Below are 18594 nucleotides of genomic sequence, written 5' to 3'. Positions count from 1 at the left end.
TTCTATTTGCTCTACATATAACAAATACAGACAAAATAAATACACAACAAAACCACAAAAAAGAAAAAATTCATCATGAGTATATCAAAATTTCATACAGCTTGCGCTGCCAAAGCATTTGTTAGTATAATTACTCATATAAAGGTATTATATTATTTATCGTGTACGAGTAGACATACAAGATACACCTGACTTCCCATCAGAGCAGGAGAGAAAAAATAGCTGAAATCATGACAAAATATAGTCCAAAAATATAAATAAAAACTATCGTCCAGAGATAAGCTTGATTTAGATATCATGCAAATCGTATAAATCATATAAATTCCCCTTCATAATATATGTAAACCATTTGAGTTTAACTGTATATATTCATAAGATAGTGTAATTATATTTATAAATTTTCAGTTATCTCAGAGAGAAGAACAACTTCGTACATAGAGATTAACCTAGGTCTAAGAAAGCTTAACCAACCATTCAGAAAACAATTGTTCATTGTTTCTAGAAGATTGACCTGTGTTGCTTATTAGCCCCTTTTCCATCAATAGCTGAAACCTAATTTGTTTAGTTAAAAGGGTTTTTTGGAATGGGATAGATGATCTCCAATTCCTGGCAATTAATATTTTTACGGCTATAAAGCAATGAGTAGCAATTGGAACTTGTTTGGAATTGAGGTTCCAATTCAAGTGCAAAAGGGCAGCTGCCGGATTTTGATCAATGGATGTATGAGACAAAGTAGTAAGAGTGGAGAATGCCCAGGTCCATAGCGGACGCACCATCGGGCATGACCACCACATATGTATATAGGACCCTATATGGGTTCCACATCTCCAGCAAGTGGGGTCGTAATTGTCATACATCTTAGCGATTCTTGCTGGGGTGAAATACAACCTAAAAAGAATTTTGAAGTGACATTCCACCAGATTCAGACAATGGACATATTTCGCAACATGAGTCAGAGAAGTACACCAATCCGTTCCAGAGATAACCATTTGTAACTCCTGTTCCCATATTCTGGTAATTTTAACAGGGGTAACATTCAAAGAGTCCAATACTTGGTTAGAAAATGAAGTAACCTTTTTTAGGGATTTATAATCAAAAATATATTCCATTTGAATTGATAATGGGGAGGAACTTTTTAGAACATTTTTGTCTATATAATTTTTGATTCGAAGATAAGTGAAAATTTCCCTACTAGAAATATGTAAATTGTCCACTATTTGTTGGAATGGTAGTATATTATCGGCTGCCATAAGATCATTTATTCTTATCTTATCCGTTTCTGCCCAGTGGGTTAATGAAAGATCTTGAATATTTAGTTCCAATAGGCTAAGTCTGGCCGATCTGGGGATCAGCTGAGTTAAACCCAGCATTTTTTTAATTTCTTCCCATACCTCTATAGATTGTATCAAAATGGTAGAATTGGTTTGAGGGCTAATAGATTTTTTATTATAATCCATCCACATAATATTTTGCAAATTCAGGGTGGGGGTGGCCGCAGATTCTATCATAAACCAGGGTTCTTGGGTCATCAAAGGATCCTGTAGTAAATATATGTGTCTAATCATATTGGCATAATAATTATATGTAATATTTGGAAAATTTAGACCACCTTTGGAAAGTTTTTTTGACAAGATTTTTCGAGTAATCCTAGGGGTTTTATTCTTCCAAATAAATTTGGTAAAACAGACTTGAATTATAGTAAGCCAAAGTTTGAAATTTTAAGCGGGATCATAGAAAAGAGATACGACCACTTTGATAGGATATATGCATTAATAATATTGATGCGACCTAACCATGAAATTTCCAAGCTTTTCCATTGTCTTAATTTAGAATTTGTATGTTTCATTAGGTATAAGAAATTCTTCTCCATGGTGGAGTTTATATCAGAGGGGATTATTAGACCTAAATAATTCAATTCTTTATCAGTCCAAATAAAGTTAAATTTCTGTGATAAGGTTTCTATAATATACTTGTCCATATTCATATACAACACAGTCGATTTGGATATATTTAACTTAAAATTTGATATCTCTGAGTATTTATCTATTTCCTGCATTAAATTATATATTGAGGTTTCTGGGGAGGTAAGAGTGATTAGCGCATCATCAGCATATAAAGAAGTTTTTAATTCTTTATCTTTTATTAAGACTCCTTTGATCATAGAATTATTTCTGATATAAATGGCAAGGGGTTCTAGGGACAGAATGTACAATAAAGGGGATAAGGGACACCCCTGTCTAGTACCATTATGAAGATCGAACCATCCAGCATTTATATTGGGTCCTACTGTTCGAGCCGAGGGAGTAGAATACAAAATCAAAATTGCGTTTAAAATCCAACCCCTAAAGCCAAATGCTGACAACAGTTCTGCCAGGTATCCCCACCCGACCCTGTCGAAAGCTTTCTCAGCATCCAGAGACAGGGTCAGGAGGGGAAAACCTAGTCTCTGAGCCCTGTCCAAGATATCCAAGAGTCTTCTTACATTATTGGATGCCATCCTTCCTGGAATAAACCCAATTTGGTCAGAATTAACTATATTTGCTATAATTTTTTTTATTCTTTCGGCTATAATAGCCGAATATATTTTTATATCAACGTTAATCAGAGCTATTGGTCTATAGTTGGCGGGATTTGAGCAGTCCTTATTTTGCTTAAGTATAGGGATAATATTGGATTGCAATAATTCTTTAGGAATAACTTTACTAACAGCAATATAAATGTATAGTTCAGTTAATGGTTTTATCAAGTGAATCTTCATATGTTTATAATATAGGTTAGTGAAACCATCAGGTCCCGGTGTTTTTTGAGTGAGCATTCTCTCTATTTGAAATTGGACTTCTTCATATGTAATTGGTTTATTTAAGTTGGTCAGGTCTGAATCCGCTATCTTGGGGATCGGAATATTAGATAAATAATCTTTAATATCAGAAATCTTTGGATTTAAATTTAAATTGTATAAATCTTCATAAAAAGTATTAAACGTCCTTCCGATCTGTTCTGGGGAAGAATAAGTGTTTTGTCCAACTATAAGATGGTCTACTCTATTTTTGGCATATTGCTTTTGTAGTCTCTTTGTGAGGTTTTTGTTCGCCCTGTTCCCTGTAGAATAATTTGTGAGCCTCAATTTATTAATATTAATTCTAATTTTTTCTTCCTCAAGTTGGTTAATCTTCTTTTGTACTTCTTTTATGCGAAGTGATAATTCTAAAGTTTGAAATTTTTTATTTTTAGTGGTAAGATTATACAATTCAATATATAAGTCAGACAGATTTCCGCCTTTTTTCTTCCGGGAGATATAATCTAGTTTAATTAGATATCCTCTCATGACAGCTTTGTGCGTACACCAGTTTATGGCTGGAGAGGTATCTACTGAGAGATTTTCTTCCCAAAAATGTGTTAATAGATTTGTCAACTCCTCTCTATTTGTCTGGTCTTTAATAAGGGCATCGTTCAGCTTCCATGTATTTCTGCCAGGGGATTTAGATGGGCCTAACTCCATTAGGATATAACTATGATCCGACCAAGGATTGTTATTGATTGAGACTTTGTTAAAAAGTGGGATGGAGGTAGCATTGGTTAAACAGAAATCTATCCGAGAATAGGAGTTATGGACACTAGACTGATGGGAGTAATCTCTTTCTTCCGGGTGGAGTAGTCTCCATATATCGTAAAGATTATATAAATTTAGGATATGTTGAAGTTTTTTAGCTTGTTTGGAGGATCTGTTGTCTCGCAAATTTGGGGGTATATAGGTTTTATCCAGTTTAACATTGGGGACACAATTGAAGTCTCCGGCAATAATAAGCGGGCCCTTCATCATTTTCTCAGTTTTTTCCATAATATGGGAAAACAAGGCCATTGGGTCTATATTTGGGAGATAAACATTAACCAGTGTGTATGATTAATCTTACATATTAAAATAATATACCGAGCATATTTATCCTGTTCTACATAGATCATTTCCACGTCAAGATCCCTAGAAAAAATAAGTGCGACTCCTCTTTTCTTTTTATCCGGCAGCGAAGCCTGGATTATATTAGGAAAATTGGAACCTCCCCATTTTTTGTATCGATCCTGACAACCAATGGGTTTCCTGAATAAAGGCCAGCTGAATTTTTTGCTGCATCAAAAGATTATAAAGCTTATTTCTTTTAATATTAGTATTCAAGCCCTGGACGTTTAAGGACAATAATTTCAACATAAAAATAATCCTGCAGTATCATATGCACCTCTCCTGCTCTGAGAGAAAACAAAAAACAACAAACAAAGACCCCACATGAAGAGAACCTGGAAAGTTCTCATATATACATATATACATTTACAAATAAGAAAAATAAAAAAAGTAGTATTAAATCCGAAAAAGCTCATAGAGCCAATCTAAAACAATGTAGACCCCTACACATAGAGGTGCGAAGCCCCATGGGAGAAGATGCGTGATGTACCCAACCAAAACAAGAAAAAAAAAAAACAATCATTACATTGTGAAACCTAATTTCCAACTATATCTTGAAGAGTATTTTGTCCATTGTTCCATCTCATAGGGGACTTTAAATAGATCAATACTTAATTATTGCACGGAAAATCTCTCAAGCAATATAAAATGGCTTTAACCTAATTCATTTATGGTAGCTTTGAAAAACATAAAAAATATCACCAAGAACTAAACAGTGCAAAGAGTGTGCAATTGGTCCTATATGGCATAATATAGTGATTATATCTATTAATCTGTGAAATATATATATTGATATATCTTAGAGTTAGGGAGGGACCCTCATAAATATAATAGGATAGCATTAAATCGTGCCTTTATCAATAACTATCGTGGGACCTGTATATAGTTTAGAAATACAATAATCAGTGCATGAAAAAACAAAAGGTTCCATATACCGAATAATAAATATATAAAGTAAGCATCATATAACCTGTAAAAGGTCACCAACAATAAAACGTAGTTATTTATTAACAATGTAAATTAAGGTTAAATACTAATGTGTCACGTGATCGTGTCATGGCCCATATATACTCACCAAGCAGTAGTGAGTGCAAAATTATAAATGTGCTACTTTTAGTTAGTAACATAATTGTACCTATGAATCAATGTGGTTTCAGTATTGGTGGATATTATGTGCCTTTACCATAAACTTCTAAGCCACGTTGAATAATATTAGATAGTGCCTGTGTGAATTAAACATGAATATGCAAGTATAGAAGTATAAATAGCATACAATCATCAATACTTAAATTAAGCCGAGATATCTTATATAGCCAGTGGGTAAACCCATATAACAATATATATAATAGCATGAAATGATGCTTATATTGGGTAGTTTCCCTGAAGGCCTTATGAGATCATCGAGCATTTGGTCGATTCATAAATGGAAACCAGGTCAAAAAAAAAAAAAAAAAACATTGTTGGAAGTTCGTATCTCTATTCTATTCTTTTCGATTTCATCCATTCCCCTAATTTGTCATTTGAGTCAAACGTATATAATTTCTCCCTATACGTTAGACTAATCTTTGTAGGATATAGCCATCTGTATTTTATCTCAGATTTCCTTAATATCTGGGTAGCCATTGAGAAAGTCTTTCTTTTCTGCCTTGTCTCAAATGAGATATCTTGAAAGACTCTGATATTACGGTAACAGTCCAAGTTAAGCTGGTTTTCCCTTGTGGATTTCAGTACCAGATTTTTAAAGTCTTCGGAGTAAAAGCGAACTATAATGTCTCTAGGGTTATCCGATGGAACGGACTTGGGTCTGTATATTCTATGACAGTGTTCAATAATTTGTTCCTGTGCATTCACCGAAATTCCTAATGCAGTAACATAATCCATTATAAGTTGTTTTATATCTTCTTGTCTTCCATCTTCAGTGAAATTTGTAAAGCGGAGATTCTTTCGTCTGCTACGGTCCTCCAGGTCGTTTATTTTTAATTCGGCGTCTTCTATTCTGCGTTGCATTTTTTCAGCATCATCCTTTAGTTTAGTTACGCAGAAGTGCATTTCTTTCACTTGATCCTCAAAGTTCTGTATTTTGTCCGCCAGAGACTTGACTTCAAGTTTAATCTCCAGTTTAATCCCTTGTGCTGAGAGATTGAATTCCTTTTTTATATTGTCTAAGTTTACTGTAAGAATAGATTGTAACTGTGAGGTTGTAATGGACTCTTTCTCGCCGGAGGATTTTTTAGCCTCAGAGTCTAGGCTCTCTAGACTTGTGGACGTATCGTCCATCATAGATTTTGTATTGGATAATTTGTCCGTTTTCTGATGAGGGGAAAAATATATGGGGAGAGTTTTATCTTGTAAGTTTTCCTTTTTCTCTTTTCTAACGGAGGATTTTGAGTCTTTCTTAGCAGCCATGATTTGAATTCGAATTTCAAATTTGATTTAATTAAAGTTTGACTACTTTGACAGTAGAATTAATAGAGCGCTCTCACTTCTTATTTGGTTTTGTTCAGAATTGATTATACAGTCTGCCGTCCATTTTTCTTAGCCGTCTCTGATAAGCCCTGCCATTAAACTCTAGTATAAGTCAGCTGGGGTATTAGTCTTGGCGGTTTTAGTTATCTTGGCTTTTAGGGATTAGATAATTGATAAATTGTGAATATTAATAATATCAGTATTGAAACCGAATCCTTTGGTGCACCCCCATTAGAACTTGTCAAAGTCCTCCTCTTTGGCTAAATCAATCTTCACGTAAACCAAAACTCGACAATATATGTCTGTTTGTCTAACCTGGCAGAGTTAAACGAATACTGGTCAAGGATCTTAGCTCACCGTATTAACATATGTGGGGAAGCCCCCTCTCATAGGAAATCCCGGACAATTTTCGTGTTTGATATCTCTATGGCTCCTGTTCTGACCCAAGTTTCTGGATTGTCGGATTAGTATCCGAGGTCGAAGATGTAGTAATTTAAGATGGCAGATAACATACTTCGGTGGGATACCGGACTCAATACGGAATCAATGTAAATCGTTTGCCGCCAGACAAACGCCGCTCGTGGTCGCATCTCTCCATGGGTGTCTCACCTCCTATTCCGTCATCACGGCCGTGCGTCTACGCATGAACACGCGCGCACGTCAACACGTCATGACGCCCATCAAAGGCAAAAAAAGGCGGGCGGGTTCGGCATTGCGGGGTGCCCTGGTGCGACTGTTTTAAAGAACTAAAGAGAGAAAAGAGGTGGATAGAAAAGAGAAGAAAGGATAGAAAAAAAATCAGCAGATGGTAAAAGGCAACATACCTTTTTTGAAAGGATGTTTGTAAGTGCCTCATGCATTGTACATTGAGTAATGTGCGTTCGGTGAGTAATTATATGTCTTAAAGATCTCCAAGTTTCCAGGACTAAGAGTCTTTTTAGGGTTCATTTTCAAATAAAGTATAAACTGCTATGGGATTTATGCCCACAAACATCACACGCAGCCCTGCTAGGTTCAGTCCGTATTGAGTTATTACGGTATTTTATAGTTCAAGGTGTGTGACTCTGCAGATAACTTACTTTAATATTGGCTCAGTGTATTTAGCATAAGTTTAGAATGTTTGGATACCAGTTTGACAGTTTGACCTGCTTTTGCTGACCGGAGCTTGAAACTGAGTCAGCGCTCAGAGCTAAGCAATGCACTACAATCACCACTGCCTGTCCATTCTTGGTCTTCGGCTGAATATGGACCAGCTTTTGGAAGAGGCAGCATGGAGAGCGCCGACGTCAGAGGACAAGACTGGTTTGGAACATGCCCGCTTGCTGCTCTATCCCCTTCTCCATGAAACAATGTTCGAAAGGTTGAGCGGTCCATTTAGAAGGAGCTGATTATCATGATAGGCTGGAGGACGTTGTGTGTGTGTGTAAACTTTATTACACCATGTGGATAAGAAGTCAAAGGAGCTAAAGAAGACTGGCAAATAGCTCAGCATCGGCTGGAAAATGTAATGTGCAGAGAGAAACAGCAGGAGAGGAGATGGCTATGCTGTCGAAGAGGAGGAAGCTGGTGGATAGCTCTTCCCTGCCTTGGCCCATGGACCAACAATAAGGATAATGCTGCCAATGATGACTTCCATCTGTGCTTATCAATTTCAGATGATCTGGATGAATGACTTTAGGAAAGGGTAAAGCTGGCTATGCAGAAGGATTCCCAAAATGCAGCAGTGCTGAGTGTATTAGCAAGTTAAATAATATTAATTCTGCTCTTTGATACCTATCTAATATGATACAATCATTAAATAGGAACAATGCAGCACAAGCATTGGGATTTTAATGATAACAATTCTATTAATGAAAATTGTAGAAAGCTAGCCCTTGCATGTGAAATGTTACCTCTGGGACTGGATCTTTCTTTAAGTTTAAGAGACAGAGGATGGTTTAAGGAGTGTGATTATGATTTCATCATTTAATGGTTCTGGTTGTTTTCAAGTTAAATTAGTTTCTGTTTTCAAGAATGTTAAGGCTGTGTTAACCTACTGTTTAGCTATCTATTGCTGTTAAGAAATACATTCTCATTTCTCAGATGATCCAGTGTTGTCAAACAATGTCCTGGATACCATCATTGAAATAGGCGTCCTTAAAAATGAAAAAAAATCCTTTAAGACCAAATTGAATTTGAAATAATAATAAAAAAAAAAAACTATCCCAAACTCACATAAAATAAGATCCTGTTAGGTTGGTGGTTGGTTTCAAAAACAAACTAACAGCAAGTTACCGTTACAGATATAACATGAGAATTCAAAGTTTATTTCACATTAAAAGGGACACTATAGGCACCCAGACCACTCAATCTCATGCAGTGGTCTTGGTGCAGTGTCCCCGTCCCACTTACCTCTGCAATGTAAAACAGTTTTAAAGAAACCGCAACATTTACATTGCAGTGTTAAGACTGCCTCTATTATTTCTGCATTTTCACAAAGTTTGACTCCATAAAACATGCTGTCCTCATGCTTTGCACTGAAGCATTGCTTTCATATGGGCATTGATTAATCTGCCGGATGTGGAAGTGACGTCACGCAAGAAACCGGAACACGAAATTCAACACAAGTGAACAGCAAGGATAGGATGTATAAAATAAGACCTATTGGGACTCAGAGACAAGCATTGGAAGAAGGCTATCAGCCGAAACGCGTCTGCTATTCATTTATATGATTTGTCTTTTATGATTCAATTATATTCATTCACTCTGGGTTACTTACATAGGGGTAAGTGGAACTCTGAGTTTGTTTTATTACAAGTGTTTGCATGTTGGGTTCCACCCCCATAGTACCCTGCAGTGTAATATATATATCATTTTTATTATATATATTTTTACAATAAATACTTTTTTTAATACTTATACTGGAGTCTCATCTGCATCTTCTGCCTGCGTCAGTGGGATCGTTAGCCAATATTGACACCTTTGAACCTGATATACAGAGCCTGGTATGGCTCTGGAGAATGTGAGTTGGAGTTCAGTATCTATTTACCACTTTATGTCATTGTACAGTTCACACTATGTTGTTTTGTATTTTCTAAAATTCAAGATAACATTCCAACCAAGTTCATCATTGGTAATGTTACCTGATTTATTAGAGTTACACTAGGGAGGTGTAAACACTGGTATATTTTTTGTGATTTGTTGTTGATGTTTGGTGTAAAAGGGAAGCACTAGTATACCTGTTACACCTCGCACACAGTATTTCAGCCACGCACTGAATTGCCACAATATTTAGTGAAGCGCTTACACACCAGGGTTAGAGACTAAGTGGATAAAAACATGCCTCATTTTGAATACCGTGGGTTGTCTACTTTTGAAGTCTACGTTTAGACCTTTAGGGGCAAGTGTCTGTACGTTAAATACCCACTCCATTTCTGATCTACCTAAAATATTCTTTATGTCTCCTCCTCTCCAAGGGGTATTACATTTTTTTATACCTATACATTTCTGTAGTTTGGGGTCATTGTTGTGCATGGTGAAATGTTTCGCTACTGAGTGGTTTTGGTATCCTTTAACAATGTTTCTACAATGTTCCCCTAATCTTATCTAAAGACTTCTTGTTGTCATCCCAACATATTGGAGGCCTCATGAGCACTCCAATAGATAAATAACATTATTTGTGTTGCAACTGATAAAATCTTTGATGCTGTATGTTTTATTTGTCCTCTTAGACTTAAAGCATGTGATTTTTGCTGGTACAGTCTGGTTAGTGCTTTTGCATACTTTGCAATGTTTGCATTTGTATGTATGCCACTACCTTTGTCTGACATACTATGCCCCTGCGTAGGCAATAATGCATTCATCATTCAAACCCGTTTTATGTCTGCTATTACATTGCGTGCAAAATAAAAGACAATTTAAAACAGTAGGGAATCTATTAAAAATTGGTTTAAAAAGGTCTGCACCAATACAGCTATAGATCTATCCAGCTGTCACTATAAACTCTGGGGTTAATTTTCTTTCCTGATCTGCCATATGGTCTCAAAGGCAACATAGGCCCAGCAAACCAATCTTGCAAATTTCAATGGCCAAGAGTTTTATGACATTACCTGTAAAAATGCCATGCAGAACTTTGAGAATTGCAACATTTCCTAATTTCTCATTTTTATTAATTTTATATAATTTATTTTATATAGTTCCATATATAAATACTTGATGTGACATGAGAGTCCTGTTTTCCCTGAACAAAATGATATACAATAAGTTTGGGTGCACTTAATATGAAAGAGGTGAATTACGGTTTAACAGACATGTAGTCAAAGTCCAAGTTTTGTTTTTGTACAATTACCTCAGTCCTTAATTATTATTATTATTATTAATAAGATATTTATAGAGCGCCGTCAGATTCCGCAGCACTTTACAATGGGTGGACGAACAGCATGTAGTTGTAACCAGACAAATTAGACACACAGGAACAAAGGGGTTGAGGGCCCTGCTCAATGAGTTTACATGTTAGAGGGAGTGGGGTATAGTGACACAGTAACAGAGGGATTGAGGGCCCTGCTCAGTGAGTTTACATGTTAGAGGGAGTGGGGTATAGTGACACAGTAACAGAGGGATTGAGGCCCTGCTCAGTGAGTTTACATGCTAGAAGGAGTGGGGTATAGTGACACAGTAACAGAGGGATTGAGGGCCCTGCTCAGTGAGTTTACATGTTAGAGGGAGTGGGGCATAGTGACACAGTAACAGAGGGATTGAGGGCCCTGCTCACTGAGTTTACATGTTAGAGGGAGTGGGGTATAGTGACACAGTAACAGAGGGATTGAGGCCCTGCTCAGTGAGCTTACATGTTAGATGGAGTGGGTTATAGTGACACAGTAACAGAGGGATTGAGGGTCCTGCTCAGTGAGTTTACATGATAGAGGGAGTGGGGTATAGTGACACAGTAACAGAGGTATTGAGGCCCTGCTCAGTGAGTTTACATGTTAGAGGGAGTGGGGTATAGTGACACAGTAACAAAGGGATTGAGGGCCTGCTCAGTGAGTTTACATGTTAGAGGGAGTGGGGTATAGTGACACAGTAACAGAGGGATTGGGGGCATGCTCAGTGAGTTTACATGTTAGAGGGAGTGGGGTATAGTGACACAGTAACAGACAGAGGGATTGAGGGTAGGCTCAGTGAGTTTACATGTTAGAGGGAGTGGGGTATAGTGACACAGTAACAGAGGGGTTGAGGGCCTGCTCAGTGAGTTTACATGTTAGAGGGAGTGGGGTATAGTGACACAGTAACACAGGGATTGGGGGCCCTGCTCAATGAGTTTACATGTTAGAGGGAGTGGGGTATAGTGACACAGTAACAGAGGGATTGAGGGCCCTGCTCAGTGAGTTTACATGCTAGAGGGAGTGGGGTATAGTGAACCAGTAACAGAGGGATTGAGGGTCCTGCTCAGTGAGTTTACATGTTAGAGGGAGTGGGGTATAGTGACACAGTAACAGAGGGATTGAGGCCCTGCTCAGTAAGTTTACATGTTAGAGGGAGTGGGGTATAGTGACACAGTAACAGAGGGATTGAGGGCCTGCTCAGTGAGTTTACATGTTAGAGGGAGTGGGGTATAGTGACACAGTAACAGAGGGATTGGGGGCATGCTCAGTGAGTTTACATGTTAGAGGGAGTGGGGTATAGTGACACAGTAACAGAGGGATTGAGGGCCGGCTCAGTGAGTTTTACATGTTAGAGGGAGTGAGGTATAGTGACACAGTAACAGAGGGATTGAGGGCCTGCTCAGTGAGTTTACATGTTAGAGGGAGTGGGGTATAGTGACACAGTAACAGAGGGATTGGGGGCATGCTCAGTGAGTTTACATGTTAGAGGGAGTGGGGTATAGTGACACAGTAACAGAGGGATTGAGGCCCTGCTCAGTGAGCTTACATTTTAGATGGAGTGGGGTATAGTGACACAGTAACAGAGGGATTGAGGGTCCTGCTCAGTGAGTTTACATGTTAGAGGGAGTGGGGTATAGTGACACAGTAACAGAGGGATTGAGGCCCTGCTCAGTGAGTTTACATGTTAGAGGGAGTGGGGTATAGTGACACAGTAACAGAGGGATTGAGGGCATGCTCAGTGAGTTTACATGTTAGAGGGAGTGGGGTATAGTGACACAGTAACAGAGGGATTGGGGGCATGCTCAGTGAGTTTACATGTTAGAGGGAGTGGGGTATAGTGACACAGTAACAGAGGGATTGAGGGCTGGCTCAGTGAGTTTTACATGTTAGAGGGAGTGGGGTATAGTGACACAGTAACAGAGGGATTGAGGGCCGCTCAGTGAGTTTACATGTTAGAGGGAGTGGGGTATAGTGACACAGTAACAGAGGGATTGAGGGCCCTGCTCAGTGAGTTTACATGCTAGAGGGAGTGGGGTATAGTGACACAGTAACAGAGGGATTGAGGGCCCTGCTCAGTGAGTGTACATGTTAGATGGAGTGGGGTATAGTGACACAGTAACAGAGGGATTGAGGGCCTGCTCAGTGAGTTTACATGCTAGAAGGAGTGGGGTATAGTGACACAGTAACAGAGGGGTTAAGGCCCTGCTCAGTGAGTTTACATGTTAGAGGGAGTGGGGTATAGTGACACAGTAACAGAGGGATTGAGGGCCCTGCTCAGTGAGTTTACATGTTAGAGGGAGTGGGGTATACTGACACAGTAACAGAGGGATTGAGGCCCTGCTCAGTGAGTTTACATGTTAGAGGGAGTGGGGTATAGTGACAGTAACAGAGGGATTGAGGGCCCTGCTCAGTGTGTTTACATGTTAGAGGGAGTGGGGTATAGTGACACAGTAACAGAGGGGTTGAGAGCCCGCTCAGTGAGGTTACATGTTAGAGGGAGTGGGTTATAGTGACAGTAACAGAGGGAATGAGGGCCCTGCTCAGTGAGTTTACATGTTAGAGGGATTGGGGCATAGTGACACAGTAACAGAGGGGTGAGGGCCCTGCTCAGTGAGTTTACATGCTAGAGGGAGTGGGGTATAGTGACACAGTAACAGAGGGATTGAGGGCCCTGCTCAGTGAGTGTACATGTTAGATGGAGTGGGGTATAGTGACACAGTAACAGAGGGATTGAGGGCCTGCTCAGTGAGTTTACATGTTAGAGGGAGTGGGGTATAGTGACACAGTAACAGAGGGATTGAGGGCCCTGCTCAGTGAGTTTACATGCTAGAGGGAGTGGGGTATAGTGAACCAGTAACAGAGGGATTGAGGGTCCTGCTCAGTGAGTTTACATGTTAGAGGGAGTGGGGTATAGTGACACAGTAACAGAGGGATTGAGGCCCTGCTCAGTAAGTTTACATGTTAGAGGGAGTGGGGTATAGTGACACAGTAACAGAGGGATTGAGGGCCTGCTCAGTGAGTTTACATGTTAGAGGGAGTGGGGTATAGTGACACAGTAACAGAGGGATTGGGGGCATGCTCAGTGAGTTTACATGTTAGAGGGAGTGGGGTATAGTGACACAGTAACAGAGGGATTGAGGGCCGGCTCAGTGAGTTTTACATGTTAGAGGGAGTGAGGTATAGTGACACAGTAACAGAGGGATTGAGGGCCTGCTCAGTGAGTTTACATGTTAGAGGGAGTGGGGTATAGTGACACAGTAACAGAGGGATTGGGGGCATGCTCAGTGAGTTTACATGTTAGAGGGAGTGGGGTATAGTGACACAGTAACAGAGGGATTGAGGCCCTGCTCAGTGAGCTTACATTTTAGATGGAGTGGGGTATAGTGACACAGTAACAGAGGGATTGAGGGTCCTGCTCAGTGAGTTTACATGTTAGAGGGAGTGGGGTATAGTGACACAGTAACAGAGGGATTGAGGCCCTGCTCAGTGAGTTTACATGTTAGAGGGAGTGGGGTATAGTGACACAGTAACAGAGGGATTGAGGGCATGCTCAGTGAGTTTACATGTTAGAGGGAGTGGGGTATAGTGACACAGTAACAGAGGGATTGGGGGCATGCTCAGTGAGTTTACATGTTAGAGGGAGTGGGGTATAGTGACACAGTAACAGAGGGATTGAGGGCTGGCTCAGTGAGTTTTACATGTTAGAGGGAGTGGGGTATAGTGACACAGTAACAGAGGGATTGAGGGCCGCTCAGTGAGTTTACATGTTAGAGGGAGTGGGGTATAGTGACACAGTAACAGAGGGATTGAGGGCCCTGCTCAGTGAGTTTACATGCTAGAGGGAGTGGGGTATAGTGACACAGTAACAGAGGGATTGAGGGCCCTGCTCAGTGAGTGTACATGTTAGATGGAGTGGGGTATAGTGACACAGTAACAGAGGGATTGAGGGCCTGCTCAGTGAGTTTACATGCTAGAAGGAGTGGGGTATAGTGACACAGTAACAGAGGGGTTAAGGCCCTGCTCAGTGAGTTTACATGTTAGAGGGAGTGGGGTATAGTGACACAGTAACAGAGGGATTGAGGGCCCTGCTCAGTGAGTTTACATGTTAGAGGGAGTGGGGTATACTGACACAGTAACAGAGGGATTGAGGCCCTGCTCAGTGAGTTTACATGTTAGAGGGAGTGGGGTATAGTGACAGTAACAGAGGGATTGAGGGCCCTGCTCAGTGTGTTTACATGTTAGAGGGAGTGGGGTATAGTGACACAGTAACAGAGGGGTTGAGAGCCCGCTCAGTGAGGTTACATGTTAGAGGGAGTGGGTTATAGTGACAGTAACAGAGGGAATGAGGGCCCTGCTCAGTGAGTTTACATGTTAGAGGGAGTGGGGTATAGTGACACAGTAACAGAGGGATTGAGGGCCGCTCAGTGAGTTTACATGTTAGAGGGAGTGGGGTATAGTGACACAGTAACAGAGGGATTGAGGGCCCTGCTCAGTGAGTTTACATGCTAGAGGGAGTGGGGTATAGTGACACAGTAACAGAGGGATTGAGGGCCCTGCTCAGGGAGTTTACATGTTAGAGGGAGTGGGGTATAGTGACACAGTAACAGAGGGATTGAGGGCCTGCTCAGTGAGTTTACATGCTAGAAGGAGTGGGGTATAGTGACACAGTAACAGAGGGGTTAAGGCCCTGCTCAGTGAGTTTACATGTTAGAGGGAGTGGGGTATAGTGGCACAGTAACAGAGGGATTGAGGGCCCTGCTCAGTGAGTTTACATGTTAGAGGGAGTGGGGTATACTGACACAGTAACAGAGGGATTGAGGCCCTGCTCAGTGAGTTTACATGTTAGAGGGAGTGGGGTATAGTGACAGTAACAGAGGGATTGAGGGCCCTGCTCAGTGAGTTTACATGTTAGAGGGAGTGGGGTATAGTGACACAGTAACAGAGGGGTTGAGAGCCCGCTCAGTGAGGTTACATGTTAGAGGGAGTGGGTTATAGTGACAGTAACAGAGGGAATGAGGGCCCTGCTCAGTGAGTTTACATGTTAGAGGGAGTGGGGTGTAGTGACACAGTAACAGAGGGATTGAGGGTCCTGCTCAGTGAGTTTACATGTTAGAGGGAGTGGGGTATAGTGAAACAGTAACAGAGGGATTGAGGGCCGCTCAGTGAGTTTACATGTTAGAGGGAGTGGGGTATAGTGACAGTAACAGAGGGATTGAGGGCCCTGCTCAGTGAGTGTACATGTTAGAGGGAGTGGGGTATAGTGACACAGTAACAGAGGGATTGAGGGCCGCTCAGTGAGTTTACATGTTAGAGGGAGTGGGGTATAGTGACACAGTAACAGAGGGATTGAGGGCCCTGCTCAGTGAATTTACATGCTAGAGGGAGTGGGGTATAGTGACACAGTAACAGAGGGATTTAGGGCCCTGCTCAGTGAGTTTACATGTTAGAGGGAGTGGGGTATAGTGACACAGTAACAGAGGGATTGAGGGTCATGCTCAGTGAGTTTACATGTTAGAGGGAGTGGGGTATAGTGACACAGTAACAGAGGGATTGAGGGCCCTGCTCAGTGAGTTTACATGTTAGAGGGAGTGGGGTATAGTGACACAGTAACAGAGGGATTGAGGCCCTGCTCAGTCAGTTTACATGTTAGAGGGAGTGGGGTATAGTGACACAGTAACAGAGGGATTGAGGGCCCTGCTCAGTGAGTTAACATGTTAGAGGGAGTGGGGTATAGTGACACAGTAACAGAGGGATTGAGGGCCCTGCTCAGTGAGTTTACATGCTAGAGGGAGTGGGGTATAGTGACACAGTAACAGAGGGATTGAGGCCCTGCTCAGTGAGTTTACATGTTAGAGGGAGTGGGGTATAGTGACACAGTAACAAGGGATTTAGGCCCTGCTCAGTCAGTTTACATGTTAGAGGGAGTGGGGTATAGTGACACAGTAACAGAGGGATTGAGGGCCGCTCAGTGAGTTTACATGTTAGAGGGAGTGGGGTATAGTGACAGTAACAGAGGGATTGAGGGCCCTGCTCAGTGAGTTTACATGTTAGAGGGAGTGGGTATAGTGACACAGTAACAGAGGGATTGAGGGCCGCTCAGTGAGTTTACATGTTAGAGGGAGTGGGGTATAGTGACACAGTAACAAGGGATTTAGGCCCTGCTCAGTGAGTTTACATGTTAGAGGGAGTGGGGTATAGTGACACAGTAACAGAGGGATTGAGAGCCCTGCTCACTGAGTTTACATGTTAGAGGGAGTGGGGTATAGTGACACAGTAACAGAGGGATTGAGGGCCGCTCAGTGAGTTTACATGTTAGAGGGAGTGGGGTATAGTGACAGTAACAGAGGGATTGAGGGCCCTGCTCAGTGAGTTTACATGTTAGAGGGAGTGGGGTATAGTGACACAGTAACAGAGGGATTGAGGGCCGCTCAGTGAGTTTACATGTTAGAGGGAGTGGGGTATAGTGACAGTAACAGAGGGATTGATGGCCCTGCTCAGTAAGTTTACATGTTAGAGGGAGTCGGGTATAGTGACAGTAACAGAGGGATTGAGGGCCCTGCTCAGTGAGTTTACATGCTAGAGGGAGTGGGGTATAGTGACACAGTAACAGAGGGATTGAGGGCCCTGCTCAGTGAGTTTACATGCTAGAGGGAGTGTGGTTTAGTGACACAGTAACAGAGGGATTGAGGGCCCTGCTCAGTGAGTTTACATGTTAGAGGGAGTGGGGTAATGTGACACAGTAACAGAGGGATTGAGGGCCTGCTCAGTGAGTATACATGCTAACAGGAGTGGTGTATAGTGACACAGTAACAGAGGGATTGAGGCCCTGCTCAGTGAGTTTACATGTTAGAGGGAGTGGGGTATAGTTACACAGTAACAGAGGGATTGAGGGCCCTGCTCAGTGAGTTTACATGTTAGAGGGAGTGGGGTGTAGTGACACAGTAACAGAGGGATTGAGGGTCCTGCTCAGTGAGTTTACATGTTAGAGGGAGTGGGGTATAGTGACACAGTAACAGAGGGATTGAGGGCCGCTCAGTGAGTTTACATGTTAGAGGGAGTGGGGTATAGTGACAGTAACAGAGGGATTGAGGGCCCTGACCAGTGAGTGTACATGTTAGAGGGAGTGGGGTATAGTGACACAGTAACAGAGGGATTGAGGGCCGCTCAGTGAGTTTACATGTTAGAGGGAGTGGGGTATAGTGACACAGTAACAGAGGGATTGAGGGCCCTGCTCAGTGAGTTTACATGCTAGAGGGAGTGGGGTATTGTGACACAATAACAGAGGGATTGAGAGCCCTGCTCACTGAGTTTACATGCTAGAGGGAGTGGGGTATAGTGACACAGTAACAGAGGGATTGAGGGCCTGCTCAGTGAGCTTACATGTTAGAAGGAGTGGGGTATAGTGTCACAGTAACAGAGGGATTTAGGGCCCTGCTCAGTGAGTTTACATGTTAGAGGGAGTGGGGTATAGTGACACAGTAACAGAGGGATTGAGGGTCATGCTCAGTGAGTTTACATGTTAGAGGGAGTGGGGTATAGTGACACAGTAACAGAGGGATTGAGGGCCCTGCTCAGTGAGTTTACATGTTAGAGGGAGTGGGGTATAGTGACACAGTAACAGAGGGATTGAGGCCCTGCTCAGTGAGTTTACATGTTAGAGGGAGTGGGGTATAGTGACACAGTAACAGAGGGATTGAGGGCCCGGCTCAGTGAGTTTTACATGTTAGAGGGAGTGGGGTATAGTGACACAGTAACAGAGGGATTGAGGGCCCTGCTCAGTGAGTTTACATGCTAGAGGGAGTGGGGTATAGTGAC

This window comes from Pelobates fuscus, chromosome 2, assembly GCF_036172605.1.
Source record: "Pelobates fuscus isolate aPelFus1 chromosome 2, aPelFus1.pri, whole genome shotgun sequence".
Classification (NCBI taxonomy): domain Eukaryota; kingdom Metazoa; phylum Chordata; class Amphibia; order Anura; family Pelobatidae; genus Pelobates; species Pelobates fuscus.
The sequence above is the reverse complement of the archived record's forward strand: the minus strand, read 5'-3'. Positions refer to the sequence as shown.